This window comes from Ambystoma mexicanum, chromosome 1q (genome assembly GCF_040938575.1).
Source record: "Ambystoma mexicanum isolate Mex_15411 chromosome 1q, UKY_AmexF1_1, whole genome shotgun sequence".
Classification (NCBI taxonomy): Eukaryota; Metazoa; Chordata; class Amphibia; order Caudata; family Ambystomatidae; genus Ambystoma; species Ambystoma mexicanum.
In genome coordinates, this window is record NC_090922.1 from 21,315,567 (window position 1) to 21,335,179 (window position 19,613).

Below are 19,613 nucleotides of genomic sequence, written 5' to 3' on the forward strand. Positions count from 1 at the left end.
AAAGAACGCACCTACAGATGTGGAGACAGTGATCTCATGGAATACAAGGGGGTTCAAACACTTGGTGAACAAAGAAAACCCCCAATTAAATACCGCCACAATAATATGCTTACAAGAGACCTGGATAAGTGAACTTCCAGTATGCAGGAAATTTGAGATATGTATCAAAAGGATGTGAGGGGAGGCCTTCAGCAGGGCTAATAACCCTTAAAGAAAGGTCAGCGGATGGCGGATAACCAACAAAGGCAACTCAACCAACTTTGTACAATGGACATTACTAGAAAATAACAGAGGCAACAACGTCCACACTGGTCCTAAATGTATACTGGAATCCAGTAGGAATAACAAACGACCACTTTCTGGAAGTAATAACAGAAACAATAGTTGTCAGGCTGGAAAAGAATCCGCTAACTCAAATAATCATATGCGGAGACCTCAACATAAAATGCCTAAAAACAAACGGCACTGCACGACTGAAAGCACTAAGTTTGGGAACATCAAATGCTGCCAGATGGATACAAATGGCAAAAGGATTTAACCTGCACATGCTAAATGGCCAAATAATGAGGGACATTCCCGGAGCTCACACGTGGTCTAACGGCCAAGTGTCATCTACAATTGACTACATATGAGTATTATTATCCATACTAAAAGAAATTAAAAGCTTTGAAATTGTAGAACAGAATGACAGTGACCACAACATCTTGAAAGCAACTTGGTGGAGTGTGGAAAAGTCAAAAACCCCACAAGAAACCAAAGGGAAACCTCACAAAGTGGCTCTGAATCCGTCTGTCAACCAAATAAGGCTGACAAAGAATGACATTCTAACATTGAAAGAGCTACTTAATAAGACAATATCCAGACGGGACATTTAAACTACAAAACATTGCTACAGGCATATACTGTAAAGAAGTCGGGGCTAAAACATGACGCCCTTATGCCTAAGCATACATACAGCTGTCAACCAGTGGAAAGAAGAAAACAACTAAGAAAGGAAATAAGAGATTTCAAGAAAAGAAAAAAGACTCGGTCGAAGAAAGACAAAGGAACATCAAGAAAAGTCAAAACCAATATAGAAACTGGTTAACGGAGTTCAGATACAGAAGACAACAAGAACAAGGGGAGGCAATGCTAAAGACTCTGCAGAAGACCAATCCAAGAGAAACATGGGACCTAATTAACAACTGTACATTGAACCAACAAAGCAGGTTAATTGGTGGTGTCTCTGAACAGGAATGGATAAAGCACTACACTAAAGTGTTCTCTGCACGGATAGAAGATGTCGACCTACCAGACGCGATACCTGAGCACGACTGGATGACAATGATGGATGAGGTGGAAATAGAGAGCGCAATTCGGAAACTGAAAGACTCCTCTGCTGCCGGGCCAGACGGGGTATCAAATATCCACCTGAAAAAAGATCCAAAATCATGGGCGGTAATAATAAACAAGTTGTTCAAAACAATTGAGAAGCAAAGAAAGATACCAGAAATCTGGAATAAAAGTATAACAGTCCCTATCTATAAAAAAGGTCAACGCGATATGCCGACCAACTATCGGCCGATATCGCTACTAGCAACGACAGGAAAGCTATTTGCAGCAGATCTACAGAAGAACTTGACAAGGTGAGCAGAAACAAACAACATCATGGATCCCCGACACACACGGTTTATGAAGAGAACCAGCACAGACATAAATCTTTTCATCTTGACAATGCTAAAAACGAATGCAGTGGAATTTAAAAGGGAATTGCATATGGCATTTATCGACTTAAGTCAAGCGTTTGACACTGTTAATAGAAGAAAGCTATGGGAAAAGCTAAAAAAGTCGAACTGTCCTGCAGAGCTACTGAACCCTATAAGGGCATTACACCAAAACACGACAACACAAATTCCGGTGAATGAAGATGGAGACCTGACAGCAAACATCGAAAACAAGAAGGGCGTAAAACAAGGCTGTCCGCTTGCGGCTACGCTATTTAAATTGTATATAGCAGACCTTCCTGAAATAACAACAAATACAAGACACTTCAGTCCGAAAATAAATTAACAGGAAGTGGTGATAATATGCTATGCCGATGACATTGTTCTAATGGACGAAACTAGAATTGGATTACAGCGACTCCTAACCAACTTGCAAAAATACATGCTAAAGAATGACTTGATGATCAACGTGGAAAAATCGAAGATCATGACCGTGAGTGGTAAGAACAACGCCGCGATGAAAAAATTCAAATGGGAGATAGGAGGAGAAATATTAGAATGGGTACCCGAGATAAGATACTTGGGAGTGGAAATCAACAAGTGGAGAGTGGAAAAAAACTGGGAAGACGTCTTGATCACAAAAGTCAAGAATCTAAATGCGCAAGGAAGAATTGTGAATGGTAAATATGGAAAATTCTCCCTGCTGCCAGTTAGAATATTCTATGTACAAAAAGTACTACCCTCGCTAACATATGGGAGCGAAGCCGCAGTGAACCTTTACCACAAAATCTGGCCCAAGTTGGAAAGTGGTTTTTGGAAACCACTACTGAAGCAACCAAGATGCACACCAATAGTAGCTATAAGATCTGAGCTTGGGCTAGAGTCTTTAGAAGTCTTTAGAAGCCTCCAGGAAATGGAAATCACTAGGCCTGCTGAGAAAAATCAGAGAAGAGAGCATGGCAGAGGGCTAAAAAATACTGGCAACGAAAGGTCAGGGCAATAGTTTAACCTACCTCAACCACTGGAAAAGGGATTGGAGTCGGATTCTATCAAAGTCGGAATCTTCACAAGAAGAACTGGTGACAAACCCTAATAAAGTAAAAGAAAAACTTTTTAGACAAGACTGGACATCAACTAGAGACTCCAAAATGAAGTTAAAGAACATAAAGAACATGGCCGGGGGGCATTGGAAAAGAAACGTGCTCCCTGATTACTTGTCAAGATTCCCCTCAAACATCCATAGAGGCATACTGATGAAAATCCGGTTAGGAGTCTACCCCACCAACGACTATAAAAACAGAACAGGGGGCAGAGGAACGAACGAAGGACGTTGTAGATTCTGCATGGAAAACGACCAGCAGGAGACACCATTCCATCTCCTTGTGAACTGCAGAGCTGTATCAAAAGTGAGAAAACAAATGTTGACAAGTCATATGTCAGCAATGACACACAGAAGTGACGAGGAAAGATGGGTCTACTTCATCCAAGGAAACAATAACAGATTCTCCTGTGCAGGAATAAACTTTTTGGCAAAAATACTGAAAGACAAGGACAAAGAGGCAGAAAGAGAAAACATGTAAAACGACTTGGGAGAAAAAAAGGGGAAAAATGGACAAACACTCAAGCTCGTCTAAGAACTTCGAGATGGTCATGAAATGGAGTAGAAAGTGTGATAAAAGTTTGAATGTAAACTAAATTTTACACAAAAAAAGAGTACCTTGACTTGGAAGAGCGCTGCTCTGGAGCCGAAGAGCAGGGAGCATTGGGGAGAGATGAAGGCACACATAAATGGGCCATGCCTAAGCCAGTAGTAGTGAGGAGCAGTGAGGACAAGAAGAGACGGCTCCTCTCTTGACTTTGCCGAGGCATGGAGCTGCCTGACAAAATCCAGGTGGAGAGGTCGGTTCAAGGCATAGGCTGATGTAACCTGTCCAGTATGACAGCATACACACGTGGAAAGTGGTCAATGAGGAGCCAGGGATAAAGCCTGAGCTGTGAGGAGGGTGGATACAGGGACGGTCAACCAAGAAGATGGAACAGCAATAGGATTCTGGGAAAGATACGCACGTACACAGAACCCAATGCCAGAGGAGAACATACATGGAGAGACAAGCAGAGAGTGAGACTAAGGCCACATGGACAAAGGTCATATGGGCGCCAACCCAATGAGAAAGGGAAATGAATAGTGACAATTTGAACTAGATCCATAGGAAATTCTTGGAACTGAATGTTTGAGTAGTGAAGCCTGGCACTTGTGTACTTCAAGTCTGTACTCCCTGAACCCTCTGAAAGAAAGAGGTGAAGTTAAGAATCATTGAAGAGGACACCATTGGCCCTTGGGTATTGTAGTTCATATTCCACTAATCCTCTATGGAAGAGGTAAAGTGGAAAATGGTTGCGTTTTTGGAAATTGAAGACTGAATTCCCAAAATCGTCTTAAAAACAAGACCGAAAAGAACATATGTGCGGAGCCCTCCAAAAAGACTGGGAATCAGCGTTCCCAGAATCCTCAGAGGAAACTACCAAAGCAACCTTAAACATTGGGCATTACAGTCAGAGTTTATGGATTCCTCAGGAAAAGCCACTGAGCTGATGAAACCTGAAAACTGAGAGGTAAAGTCCCAGTTGCCAGAATATCCTGAGGAGAAGACTGACCAGAACATCAATGAACACTGAGTATTGAAGCTTGAGTTACAAGAATTCCCTGAGATACAGAATACACCAGAACACCACTATTATTGTATCCAACATCCTCTAAAAATTAGACAAGGTTGAACAACATATCCTGGTTGAACAACAAGCTCTTAGAGATTGACTGGAGAGGGAATGGCTAGAGGGCAACTGATGCTGAAGTGCTTAGAGATCTCTGAGAAGAGACTGGAGAGTTTTATTACTTGCTGGAGATTGAAGTCAGTGGTCCCAGATAAGGTGTAGAAAGCAACTAAGAGAATTGTCACAGGAAAGGCAAGGTTTTAAAACCGGATCACGGATCGGTCAGGTCCCACATCACCTTTTTGAGAGATCACCATACCATCCTGATCTGTTTTGTATTAATTTAAGCACACCGATTCTGCATGGCAGGATTGCTATTGACACTAGGGCAAACTTTGCCCTGATAACAAAATTCATTGAACTGGGCCAAATTTTGCCCTAGTGCTAATACTGTGAAAAATTGCTCTTACACCGGTGCCAAGCTTCCATAATCTGACCCCAGGTGATTCAGTCTGCATTAGAGGATTCTTCCCTTTTACTGAATTGAAAACGTGTAAGTGACTTCACTCTTTTGTACTCCACATATTCTGAATAAGAAATATGGTACAGTGTGATGCTCCATTTGTAACACAGACCAACATTTTGGTTTACAAAATGACAAGACGTTATACTTTTATAATTGCAATTCTACTTGCAATTATATTCAGTTACATTTGTAGTCCCTTTCAGTAATGCAAACTAAGTTTCTTTGCTGCTTATCAGTATTTCAAACATGTTTCCTGCGCTACAAAATGTCAAAGTTTCTATTTTTGCCTTACAATTTGGTCATGTTCTGGATGTGTGGCAAATCTGTCAGCGTTGTTTGGTGCTCTCTCTTCACTGGAAGTAAGTAATCACCTGCAGCCCACAGGTGCTCCATGTCCCACCTGCAGCCCCCAGGCACACCATCTCCCACTTGCAGCCCCCAGGCACACCACCTCCCACCTGCAGCCCGCAGGCGCACCATCTCCCACCTGCAGCCCCCAGGCACACCATCTCCCACCTGCAGCCCACAGGTGCACCATCTTCCACCTGCAGCCCCCAGGCGCACCATCTCCCACATACAGCCCACATGGGCACCATCTCCCACCTGCAGCCCACTGGCGCACCATCTCCCACCGGCAGCACTCAGGCGCACCATCTCCTACCTGCAGCCCTCAGGTGCACCATCTGCCACCTGCAGCCCTCAGGCGCACCATCTCCCACCTGCAGCCCACAGGTGCACCATATCCCACCTGCAGCCCCCAGGCACACCATCTCCCACCTGCAGCCCACAGGCGCACCATCTCCCACCTGCAGCCCCCAGGCGCACTATCTCCCACCTGCAGCCCGAGGCGCACCATCTGCCACCTGCAGCCCACAGGTGCACCATCTCCCACCTGCAACCCACAGGCACACCATATCGCACCTGCAGCCCAGAGGTACGCCATCTCCCACCTGCAGCCCACAGGTGCACCATCTCCCACCTGCAGCCCACAGGCGCACCATCTCCCACCTGCAGCCCATCGGCACACCATCTCCCACCTGCAGCCCACAGGTGCACCATCTCCCACCTGCAGCCCACAGGCGCACCATCTCCCACCTGCAGCCCACCGGCACACCATCTCCCACCTGCAGCCCACCAGCACACCATCTCCCACCTGCAGCCCACAGGCGCACCATCTCCCTCCTGCAGTCCCCTTGCGCACCATCTCCCACCTGCAGCCCACAGGTGCACCATCTCCCACATGCAGCCCACCGGCACACCATCTCTGTGGTAATTGAAAGACATATTTAAGAATGAAGCAATGCATTATTTCGATGCCTCCTCATTTTAAATTGAGACCGTCTCCATGTCTGTCAGCATGTTTCCCTGCACTACCACTTCCCATGCATGTCACTAAAGCACAGATGTTCTTTGTGTGTAAAAGCCTTTGTTGCTAAACTGCATTGTAGTTGCAGATTTCTTTTTGTGAATATGAATACATGTAAACAATGTTTTTTTCTCACTATTGTTGCACCTGGCACAAGCAAGCAAGAACATGTTATTTTAATCAGGGCTTGTGGGAGGGTCTCCTGCTAACTGTGACTATGCTATGCCATACGTGATGGTCTAGGGTCTGCCAATGGCTTCGCCAGTGTCTTTTAGATGCATTGCACGGGAATGCCATGCGCTTTAGGAGAATCTGGCGGGGTAAGTGTCTGCTGAGGTTATGTGAGTGGCTGATGTGGTCTATTTGAGGGTCTTTTGTGCTAAGTGTGGCAGCGTGCAGGGCTATGTTAGAGTCTGTTGCGTGTGATGTAATGGTCAAGTCGGAATATAAGAGGTGCAGTATAAGTAAGGATGTGTTAGAGGCCATATGCAGACAGTCTAAGGGGGTCATTACGATGTTGGAGGTAGCCATCGTGCTATTAGCGCCATGGCTGCCTCCAAACTCGTGTCTGGGTCCGGGTTTCTTGAATGGGGACTTACCGGGTCATTCCAACCTTGGAGGACCCGGTAAATCCCCATTCAAAATACCAATCCCCATTCCCATTCGAGCCTCCATAGGGCTCAATGGGAATGGGGAGGGAGCTAATAACGGGTCCGTTATTAGCTCCCTGGTGCCTTAGCGGCTCCCGCGAAGGACGGATGGTAAAACCAGCCGTCCTTAGCGGGATCCGCTAAGGGACCTCGTAATGCAGCAGTAAGGGGTTAACGGCACCGGCATCCTTACCGGCACTGTTAACCCCTTACCACCACACTCGTAATGTGGTCCTAAGTCAAAGAGTGGCCTTTGTATGTGCCCCAGGTTCAACACAAGAGATTATTTATATCTACAACTTTAATATCACATTTATTCAAACTGCCGATTATGAATCTGCCTCATGAATTGTGCAGTGTGCACAATCCCTGACAACCCTTCACCCACTCGCCTGTGAAAAAGAATGTGATATCGCACTGTCTGCTCAGGCATATATTGTTTTTTCTGCATTTCTCTAGATAACAGAACAGTTCAACAGATGTATTAAAGCACCGTGGCAACACCATCATTATCACATTTAGATCCAAACGTTTTCTCACTGAATTCCTTGCTAGATGAGCTTAACTCTTTTTTAACCTTACTTGCACCCTCTTCTGCCTTGCGGATCCAGTGGTCTGCGCCTTTTCCTGTATGAAACTATAAAATGAGAACACGCCTTGCATCTTGTGCAAGATATGAAAGGACAGCATTGTTTGCTTCTCCTCCCTCTCCCCCGCACTTAACCAAGCTGAGCTCTGCTCTGACCTTTACAAGATCCAGAGCGACACACTAATGGGTTGGCATGGCTGCCAGCAGGAGGCGCACTCCCACAGGTTAGCATTTACGCGCATATGGCATCAAGAGAAGGTCCTTCTGCCTTCACGGACAGGTCTCCTATGACTGCAGCTTTGCAAACAGATACTGTCCCCTCAGCAAGGCCTTCTGGTCAGACTGTCTGGGCTATGAATTCAAGCATCGAGATTCCTCAATCAGACAACCTCCTTACGCAGCTAGGCCCGTCTCGGCAAGCTGGCCCCAGAACTGTCGGTTTGGTACAAGCTATGGTGAATGTAGGCCACTCAATCGGGCACGGAGACAGGAGCAGGTAGAAAAATAAAGGAAGACTTATTCGCTATATCACATCTGTCCCCCTGTCGTATTCCTGACGTCACGTCCCTTTTCTCAGTCCCAGACCTGGACATGCCACATAACAATGAGCAATATCCATGTTAATTAGACATTACAATCTCTACCGGCTGTACTTTTAAGGCCGCAAGTTCATTTCTCCGATCTACCTTCTGGATCTACTTGTTGGTTCGTAACTTCTGGCAGCTGGTTAGCCAACACGAGGGAATGATTGTTGGGTTCAAATGGGATATCAGTTGTCCTTTCTTCCTGAGATGGTTCGCCATCTCCAGAGTATCCTGCAGGTGGGCCAATATCAGATTGACTGTATGAGCCGTTTCTTTGTTTGAAGGAAGTTTTCACTTCATGCCATATTACTAACTGTGAGCATTAATCCATTTATCTTGGTTTCAGGGAATGTCCTTGGATTGAAGGGGGTTCAAGTTTTGCTATTGATGGGTTGACGTGCTATCACTCGGTTTCCAATCTTCAGGTGGGAGTCCTTCGCCTTCCGCTGAGTGTCAGCTTAATGTTTCATTGTTTTTTTGGGGAGTCCAGCTGTTTTTCAGATTTGTTGATCTTCTACATTGAATGATGACCTAATTGAAGCCATCTTGTGCAAATGTATCTTCCGAACATGATTGATGAAGGACTTACTTGTGCAGTGCTGTAGGGTGCGCTGCAGTAATCTCTTTAACAATTGATACGTTGTTTGTTAAAAAGATGTATTGGTTAAGTGTGCAATTTGCAACAATGTTTTTAGGTCGCTCATACATTTGTAAGATTTGCCCGAGGCCATAAGGCAGTGATTCTATGAAGTTGGAATGCCATGTAGACAGCGAATCAAGCATTCTTGCTAGGAAACCGAGAGTCGTAGTCAGATTTAACTATTTTGGGTGCCCCGTATACTGTGAACATCTTGTCAAGTGCTGGCATCACCAATGATGCTGATAAATACATGTGGACTTTGGATATCTGGAGTATTCATTCATTATTACCAAGGCGTGTGTTCGACATGGTGTAGGACCAAAGAAAGCAATGGCTACATCTTCCCATATTCGCTCAGGAAATTATGCTATTTGCGTTGGTCCAGGACCAGTCTGAGGTTCTATGGTTTGACAGATTTTACAGTTCTTTGTGACATTTTGAACAAATGCGTCCATTTTGAGGAACCATACCTTTTGCCACAGCAGTCATTTGGTAGATACAATTCTGCAGTGTCCTTCATGAGCAATGACGATTACGTTTCGTTGCAATGATGCTGGAATGATTATGCAATCCTTTTTTAGGAGTATGGTAGACATGGCCACCGACGGCTCATCTGTCACCAGTGCTAACATGCATGAGCTGTGATGATCCAATTCTTGACACTCGAGACACATTTTTAAGAAGTTTCCATTTTCTAGTTTCAAAGCACTTTTGTATAATATTTGAACCATTGTCTTGTTGCGTGTATAATCCAATATCTGACACCGATACACTCAGGTCTGGCTTGTTGTATTCTATACCGATACACTCAGGTCTGGCTTGTTGTATTCTATAGTTAATGTATATGTCAGCCACTGATGGCTTTCTTGAGCAGGTTTCCACAGGGTATCGAAATAGAAAATTGACTGGGCTGCATCTTTGTCTGGTTTTTGAGGTACAAAGAAGCTGTAACCTTGAAGTCCTAACCCCCAACTGGCAAATTAAGGGGACATGCAGTCTTTTGGGTTTCCAAATATAGTGGGGAGTGCTTGGTGGTCTGCAATTATCATTAAAGGCTTGCCATACAAGAAAATAATGAAGTGTTCAAATGTCCAGACAACTGCCAGGCTCTCTTTTTCTGTCTGAGAATAGGCTTTTTCCAGAGCTGTAAGACTGCAGCTAGAATAGGAAACTTTGCATCGAGCCGTGTCAGATTCTTGCTTGTAGTGTGCCAATATTGCACCAAGACCCACCATGCCAGCATCAACTGTGACTTCTGTGTCAATGTTGGATCAATGTATGACATGCAGACAGCAGTGGCAATGCAATGTTTAACGTCTTCAAAAGCAGCTTAGCAGTTTGGAGACCAGTTAAAGCTTTGGCCCTCTTTTGTGAGCTGATGCAATGGTGCATTGATGAAGGTGAAGTCTTGACAGTTTAGGGTCAATAACTGGCAATCCAAAAAAAGAGTGTAAAGCCGACAAGATGGAGTGACAAGGGGCTGCTGTGAGGGCTAATATCTTGTCTGGATGTGGTTCAATTACTTTGTTGGAGAAAATGTACCCAAAAAACATGAATGTATGTTTGCCAAGTTCACAGTATTTACGGTTGAGGGTAAGGTGAGCTTTGACAAGGGCCATGCTTAATCTATTGGGTGTCATCATGGGACCCTTGGGAAGTTCCAAAAACAAGTAGGCCTGGAGGATACCACAGGAGCAACACTCTTGTCAAGCAACAAGGGTGTGAGACTCGGTCCTGTGCTTAGAGGTTGAAGTCTGGTATGACTCACAAAATAAATACCCCATTTCATTTAAGCAGGTCATCGCCAAAGGTCATACAATATTGAATGTGACTTATTGCTCGATCTATTTCCTCTTTAATTATCTTTGCTGCTGAAGAGATGCCTAAACCCAGTGGCGGGAGTGGTTGGGGGCAGAACTCCTCCACTTTTTAAATTACATTTTACCATTACTATATTTTTAGCTGAAAAAGAAACCGTTGCGGAATGGTTTCGTTTTTAAAATAAAAGTGTAGGAAGTAGTTGAAAATTGCACTGAGTGCACTGACCATACTCTTAAAGAGCAGGTGCATTAGTTTGGGCGTTTGTATTGCGCGTGGGAGGGGGCCTGGTGAAGGGGGTCTGTGGGGAGCAGGGGCAGGCCAGCAGGGGCCATAGTTCCATGACTTCTTTTTGTACCCTTCGACCACTGCCTAAACCGAATAATTTATATCGGTCTAGGCCAATGTGTTTAGCACAAGTGGCAATGTATTTAGATTCTGGTGCCCATGCTAGCTAGTAGTAGCCCTTGTTGGGGTCCAGAAAATGTAGTAGCTCAGTTGGGTAGATGACTCATGTCAGACATGCAAGGTGTTTGATGACATTCTCTTGGATGCCCGTAGGCAGCGTGGGACACGGGCTGAGACCTTGAGATCCCAAGCTGGCCCATTAGCAGCCATTTCCCAAATTGTCGGCTATTCGGGACTGCAGCAACAAAACCAGCTTGTCTCATGCTTGGTCTTGTAGCTCTACATTCCTGATCTTTAACTTTTCTTTATAGTCCTTTCTCTTCTTAAATGTAATTAGTGATGCAGACAGGGGTATGGCTTTAGTTTCATTTTGCAAGTTTGCAGTTTTTATTCAGTAATGATTGTGTATATATCACGTTACAGGATTTGACTTTAACTGAGAATGTATTACCTATTGAATCTAAAAGTTGTTTAAAACAATCTAACAATCATTCAAGCATTCATAAAAAAAGTAGGTATTTTCACCTAGCGCGCTATCTAAAAGATTCCTGCTAATAATTCTGTTACATCTTAATCTGCGTCTTATCAAAGGGGCAATCACTTCTGGGGGAATGAAAGGCAAGAGCTGCTGCGTGTAGCACAAGGAATCTCCAACTGGAGTCGCTTATCTAACCAGTGCCATTCCTTTGCAGCAATACAAATGTAATCAATGATCGCTCTTCCTTGTGAACACAGGAATGTATAATTGCCCAGTGTATCAGATTTCACCCTTCCATATGCAAACCTTAAGTTCCATTTTAAAGAATACTTCAATAATGTTAAGCCATCAGTATCATACATTTAAGCCCTACAAATAGGGATACCATAGGCCGGCTCATCGTCCGTTCTGTACTTAGATTTTCCATTTGTACTTAGATTTGACATTGAAATTTCCATACGCTATAAATGGAAAAAAATGTACATCAATACTTCTTTGGTAGTCTGGCCTTCACCCAAATAGTAGTGTACAAGATATAGAAACATTGCCTATCTGAATGCCCCCTTTATTGTCAGTGTTCTGGAAATCAACTAGACTGTTATGACAATGAAATCGAAGTCCCAGACCTGATAACATCCCTTCATACTTTTATAAATTATAAGTTTAAGTTAGGTTTTAGGCACTACTACTGAGCAAAATGTTCAATTTGATGCTCAAACAAAATCGTTTCACTAACTCATCTGCCGAGGCAATGATAGCTCAGATTTTTAAGAATAGAAATAGACAGAACCTCATGAGATATTGTCCAATTTCCCTTTTGGAATGGAATGCTCTTTTTAAATATTTGGCAATGTGTTCCTAAAGAAACGTAACCACTAGATAGTGTGATGAATCCTATGGAGTCATCACCGAGCCTCGGCCTAAAGTCTCCTCCCATGTGGCAAGGGAAAGGCAGCCCCTACCTGATCCTGGGCCTGGGTTTGGTATCCTGGGGGTGGATCACATGGGAGGAGACGACTTTCAGGAGGAGGTGGTGACTCCAACGGGAGAGATGTGGTATTCTTCACTTTCCAGTGAAGAAGAAACTCTAATTCCAGAGTCTCTCATGGCATATTGCCATTATTCAGAAGCCTTCAATGGTAAAGCCCTGAACACCCTTTTGTTAACTTTGCAAACAGAACTCTATTTACTCTTCATATATACATAACACCCTTAAAACACATTAATATCTAATGTTTATAATGGTTACAAAAGTGTCCAACAATGTAACTTACAACAGTCTAAAAATCCTTGCGACTTCCAGAAAGCCTCAACTACTGAGACGAAGAAGAGGAGCAAGGAGTCAATATGGAATGAAAGTGATGCTAAGTACAATGTGTGCTCTAGTTGTAATGTTCACAATCAGCTGGATGGGATATTTAAACTTGGAAATCACCTGCAAGGTAGAAGAGAAGGGGATGCAGAGGAGAGCTGCATAGAGCGCAGACCCGGAAACGAACTCAGAGGCAGAGGCAGAGTCAGGAGGTGAGCTGTGTAGGAAGAAGAAGATGCTTACAGGCAACCGTATGGAGGCGTTGCGAACCGGAAGAGAGGATATCCAGTGAAGTTAAGGCAGGTGCCCTGGAGGGACAACTAGGAGCGAGAAGTAATTTGCTGTGGGACCGGAAGAGACGCAGTTTTGTGGAGTGGCAATGGTTCCATCAGCAGAGTGAAAAGCCGATGCGGGAACCAAGACAGACTCTGCCATAATTTTGGACAGTTGTGTGAAGCACTTTTTTATTTGGAGCAGTTGTTGAAGTTAAAACGACATTTTCTTTGCCTTCCTAAGAAAAGTGTTTTATAGAAAAGACATTTGCTTTGCCATCCTGAGAAATGTGTTCTATAGAAATGGCATTTGCCAATCTGAGGAAACTATTTTGTGAAGGAGACATTTTCATTGACTTTAACAGAACATTGTTGGAGCAAACACCTTTCAACAGTTTTCCTGATATAGATCAGGGGAAGGGAATCAACTTCTGGACACAAGGGGTCTTTTGTTGGAATTACACTTTTGGATTTGTACACATTTTTGTTGAGTTGGAAACACCTTTTGATTGTGTATGTTAGTGTGAGGGTCAGATATCTTTTGGCCACAAGGTTAGCTTGCTTTAGTTTTAGTTTGACAGGCAGGGACACTCTGGTTAGGACAGGGACAGACAGGCCTTCATCCAAACTCCTTTTTATTTTAATTAAAGTGCAACTTTGTGTCCACCTCTCATGTCTGACCCCTCATAATAGGTACCAATAAAGTGCTAGCACCGATACAGTACAGTTTTATGAAAGTGGCTTGGACACAGCATCGATCCTTGAACTTTCATTTGTTATTTGTAAAATCACTTTATATCAAGCAAGAAAATATATAAGTAGTTTGAATGGATTTTCCCTCAGTTTTCGATTCAGTCAATAGACACAAATGATGGGAAATTTGAAAATATGCTAGGGCTACCATCGGATATATGACAAGCTTTGGTTGCTGTGCACACCAATAATACTGCTGCTGTTTCTGACATGGTAGAAGGGAAAGCCACCAAAAGTGTGGTGTACTCCAAGGATGAATATTGACCCCAGTGTTATTCCATGCATAACTCATACACTATCAGCTGTATAGTGTCTCCCGTATACCTATATGTTGGAACAAGGTGTGCAAGATGGGTTGTATGTGAGGCCTGGGCGCGTGGAGGTTAGAACATTGGCGTGTGTGAAACTAGCACAGTTAGGTGAAGCCAGTGGGATAACGAAGTGAGCCAGGGTGGCAGAGTGCCAGCCTTTGCCAACACCATATTTTCCTGCGGGACATCTCTATCTTGTGGCATAGATAAAGGCACTGTTTGAACTCACCTGCTGACCACTCGTCACCTGTTACAGCGTATGCCACAACTATATACTTTCTCATGCGGATGACAGTGGTTGATTAGCGAGAGCCCAGAATTCCCCCAGAAACTGTTGGATGCCTATTACAAGTAGATGGCTTTGTTACATCGGAAAGTTAAAACTGAAAAATCAACAATTATGTATTTTTCCAACAAACCTGTGAAATTCCATGTAACCTTTATAAGTAACGGAACACGTATTCCAAGAGTAAATCATGATTAACTACCTTGGCATGGGGTTTCCACAGTACAGTCACTGTTGCCTTCATCTCACATGAAAAACAGGCTGGGAAGGATTTTTAAATGTTTGTCAAGATATCACGTAAATATGCTATGTGCGTTCGATGCTAAAATAAGCTCTGTTGGCCTGTATAGGGCAGGAGTTTATAGTTTTGTACAGGGAAGGCCTTAGAAAGTTTAATCAGCCCCGAGTCATGTGTGCCACATGGAATTGGATTTACATTACATCATCAACCATTTCCATATGGCTCAGATGGACCAACATTTGATTACATTACAGAGTAACCAAGTTAAACTCGCCAAGTATGATATAGAAGAAATCTGGAGGAGTGAGAGCACATTCAGTCCCATGGATGGCTTATTTTAAAGCATTACTGTCCATCTTTTAACCCTCAAGCTCCCTTGATCTTTTGTCAAGTCTGGATATGAAATGTGTTGCTGATGTGAAGAGATTCATCTTCTCTCCCTTTTAAATAACAAGGGATTCAAGGGATTCAAGGGATTCACTACATATCAACAGACCAATGAACAGGTCGTATGAGTTCCCAACTCAGCTAACAGGAAGGCAACACTATTTTGTTCTCCCTTTCTACATCAAGGAAGTATAATTACAAAATGGTGTCTCCCCCGTGACTTGAATATGACCAAATGGAATGCAAAGGAGGGTGATGTTTTGTGTTGGCAAAATAGTATGTGCCCTTTCTGTGTTAAGGACCAAGAAACAATAATGCACTTTATTTTATTGCCCCAGTTACACCTAGGTCAGACAAGGTACGGTGAAACCGCATTTGAGAATGTTAAATTGTAGGAAATGTAGTCTGAGTTACTGTTTCTTCTTCACACAACCTCTCCTATTAGCACCTGGGCACTCATACCCTTTACCAAGCAAGCTTTAAGCTTCCGTTATATTTTACCAAGCACGCTTTAAGCTTACGTTATAGTTTACTGAAGCTGTCATATCAGCTATTGAATCATAATTTGCTATGTTGTGTACATTTTCTTTTCTTTCTTGTATATAATATTGGATAGATTATTTGAATTTTATTTGGTCAATTTGATTTTAATAAGCTGTTAAATATGTTGATGATTGTAAGAAGCATTTAATTGGTGTTCGTATGTTATCTGTTTGTCTATGGTATTATATTGCTTTTTATGTAATACTAGCAAAAAGTACCGTTTGTCCGAACGGGTTCTGTAGACAGACATGACAACACTCTCATCAATTGTTGAAAATCAATGATCCTGTAGGTCGCTGTTCCGATTCGCTTATCGCTTGATGTGCTTTGCACTCTGAAGTAAACTGCACTGAGAATGGGTGGGCTGGCTGACATATCCCGGACGGAGCAGACGTTGGGGGGGGGGGTAAGAGTTGGTGTGCCGCTGCATACTGGGACCTTCTGTCCTCTCTCCCCACCTGTCACCTCACCCTGGCGCGGTTCAATATGTTACAGTTCATTGCGTTGGAAATATCTCGGAAACCATGTATCCTATGGTCTTGAAACGTGGCTTTCGAGGTCCCTGAGATTTATTCCTCGTTTTGAGACAGGTCCTTCTATGAGCACATTGATGTTTCAGGAAACCGTCTCGTGTGTGAAGGGGCTGAAATCTGGGGAAACAGGTGGGGTGTCCAAATGTCATGTAGCCAGTAATTTCAGGAGGGTCCTAACAGGTAACTACACAACATTTTGTGCAGATTGGGGAAACAGTGCGGAATTGTATAAGGAACAACGCTTCGCCAAGCCAAAAACCTACAAACACATTTTGACTTTTCTAAATATAGATTTACTGTGGACGTAAGTATTGTAAACATTTACTGTATGACATTTACCGAAATGAAGGTGTTTACGACTGAGATTAGTACATGATATAGCCAATATGTACATGCCTAAAGATAATGTTGGCACTGTTCAGTTTGTGCCAAAGGGCTTGAGTGTTGACCAGCTAAGATGCTGTACATCAGAGGGAAAGAAAAAAGACATGTGCAGTGTGCTCTCCGGCAACTCGGACCCTGTAGAGAGCGTAACTGTACTTGCCACTTCTCTAACAGAACGTTCCAAAGAAGCATTGAGGACGCTGTAGAGAGCACGTATGATCCTGTAGAGAGCGTGTTTTTATTTGTCAGTCATTAAACACAGTGGTCAAAGGAATCGACATGGGCACTGAAGGCCATGCATATGTAATCAGAGCGTGTTCGACACAGAGATACGAAATAATCACTGTCCCTCACCTCAGAAGAATGTGCGTTGACCCTTTGTCTCTATTGTCGGTTTAGTACAAGTTATGATAAATATAGGCCACTCATGAAGACAGGAGCATGTAGTAAATATGTCATCCTTTATTTTTCGATCTTACATCTTTGCCCCATTCCCCCAATGTAATTTCCTTGATGTCACTTCCCCTTTTCTTAGTCCCACACTTGGATGGCCCACATAATGATGTGGACCATCACTGTTAATTAGACATTGCAATACAAATCGAGCTTTCTTCCTCTGCAGTCTAGCAACCTGCTTCATGCAACTTGGCTTTCTGGCTCTGCGTTCAACCCTCTCGGATATGCAGTCTAGTCTACAGCATACCAAGGTGCAGTTTTCTCCTCAGCAGCAGTCTGGCATTATGTCTCCATCTTCTTTTCCCATGTCTCTGCAATCAGACCACCAGTTTCTGCAGCACAGTCTTTTGCCTTCGCATTTAGGCCTCCTGTCACCATAAATATGCAGATGTGGCGGTCATTGTCATGTTTACCGTATTTAGCCCCTTTCCCAAGTGGGTCCATATAGTTGGGGATTTTCCTTTTTCTGAAAAGGTCGGGAGCAACATTTAGACCATAGCTTTCCTGAAAAAGTAACAAACACTTTTTATAGAAAGGATAGTGAAAGGACAGACCCACATTTTACCCACAAAAGTAGTCGCACAATTATTGAATTTATGAAAACCTGGCACAGACAGAGGAACAACATTGGTGCCAAGAGTGGGTTAGGGACTAGATAGGGTAAATGGAAATAGACAGACCAGATGAGGGGAGAGTTCTAATCTGCCATCAACTTATATGCATCCATGTAAAACTCAATTCCCACCAAAGATACCCAGGCAAACAGTGTGCCCAGCAGTAATGGCCGATGGGCAGCGGACCTTCTTCCAGAGGTCAGCCATGCCCACAGCAGGCACAGACCTAGAAGTAATAGAGCAATTACTGTGCAGGTGCCAAACTCCAGGGTTGTCCCCAGAGACATGCCATGATGAAATCCTCTAGCTACAAAGCAGGCCTGATGCCAGAAGAATGGTCCCAGAGAGGATGTTCACCAAGAGTTTCAGTAGTTTGTTTCTCTACCGAAACTGTAGGCATATAAAACAGGATCCTTGGGAGATCTGGGCATGGGGCAGTGGTGCATGTTATTTATTCCAGCAACATAACATAAAATACCAAATGGATCCACCTGGCTCGAGGTGCATTCGGTATGACACAACACCACATCTGTGTTTCTAAATAACTATAAACATATCACAGTTTTCTCTCAGCATTTACCATCCACCATATTACTTCACCTGAGGCTGGCATGACTGACATGACCATATAGGCGAGCAGGCTGGCTACAGTCAAGTGAATGATACACGCTGCACATAAATTTTGTGTCCCTCGCTACTGAAAATATGAGCCAAACCCTATCGTCTTGCATCTGTTCTTTCTGAAAACTGACAAGGGCATTGGGGCACATGCTGGAACAAAGACAGGAGTGGATGCCTGCTTCTCTGAGAAGGGGCACAGGCATCCAACAAATATAGAGGATGAAAGGAAGTAACTCAAACATTTCAATGCAAAAGAACAGCTTCTGCAAAGAAACAAATGCATTTTTGCCAGGAAAGCAAGTTTATTGCATGCTAATGACTCGGAGAGGCTAGTCAGTTCCTTGGAGCTGAAAACTAACCTGATTCTCTCTGAATGAAAACAAACGTACAGTTTATATACCGAGTTAGTTTACATGATCACAAACATTTTGTTACAAAGTCATCCCCCAACCCTCCATTGGCTAACTCTAATACAAAGTAATGTAATCCCCAATGCTCTAAAACCCCATTGGATACATTCACTAAGTACAATCCTTTTGACATGCCTCGTCAGTTATGACGTACTTCACATAATACAGTTATCATTCATTAATAAGTCAGTTCATTATTCAGACCATGTGACAGAAACCCATTTAACCCAAATGGTGATAGTGCTAGGCTTTCCCTAAACACTGTAAGCATCAGGAGGGAGAGAAACAAATAAGCATACCTTTTAAGCAGCAGTAAACATCCTTATCCTCCAAGATGCTCCAGACGTCCCAGACCATTTTTCCTGCATTCTTGCACGTCCTATTTGCGACTTCAAGTCTAGCAAACATTCTACTTTTTTCACATCAAACCCATAAGCCACCAGCTCTCATTTTAACCCTCCATGTAACTGGACCTTTCTGGTCATCAAAAAACAAGCCTTCGTGCACCCAAGGAAATTACACTTTGGGCCTCATTACAACCCAGGCGGTAAGTTCCCTACTTTACCACCATGGTGTAAACTCTGTTTACACCATGGTGGATGGCGGATTTACCGCCCCATTCCAAGGTGAGTGGGGCGGTAAATCCCCATTCCCCATTTACCCTTCCCCATTCCAATTTTTGCCCCATAGGACATAATGGGAGTGGGGAAGACGCTAATTACGGCACTGTAAATTACGGTGCCGTAAGTAGCACCAAGGCGGGTTAGCGCCTTGCATTTTAACACCTGCTATAAGCAGGCGTTAAAATGGTAATCAGGCGTTAAGGGTTAACGGCGCCGACGGCGCCGTTAAACCCTTAACGCCTGGGTTGTAATGAGGCCCTTTGCATCTAAGAACCCAACCCGGCCATTCTATCAGAATTGTCCCTGAACCTAGTATGAAAGCAACCTCATCTGTCTCCCCCCCTTCCCCTTACTGGTTTTTTCCTCCCCACCGCCCCTCCAGCACTATCTGAA

General features: G+C 43.6%; 1 protein-coding gene across 2 annotated transcripts in view; it reads right to left on the minus strand.

Moving 5' to 3' along the window:
- The window catches only part of PEA15 (proliferation and apoptosis adaptor protein 15), a 645,553-nt gene that overhangs the window by 321,515 nt on the left and 304,425 nt on the right, over positions 1-19,613 (minus strand). The window contains exon 3 of one of the 2 annotated variants that reach the window (XM_069635435.1): positions 2,717-2,792. The exons of the other annotated variant lie outside the window; for it this stretch is intronic. The gene's annotated coding sequence lies outside the window, so the exon portion shown is untranslated. The remainder of the gene's footprint in view (positions 1-2,716; positions 2,793-19,613) is intronic. 2 annotated transcript variants of the gene reach the window in all.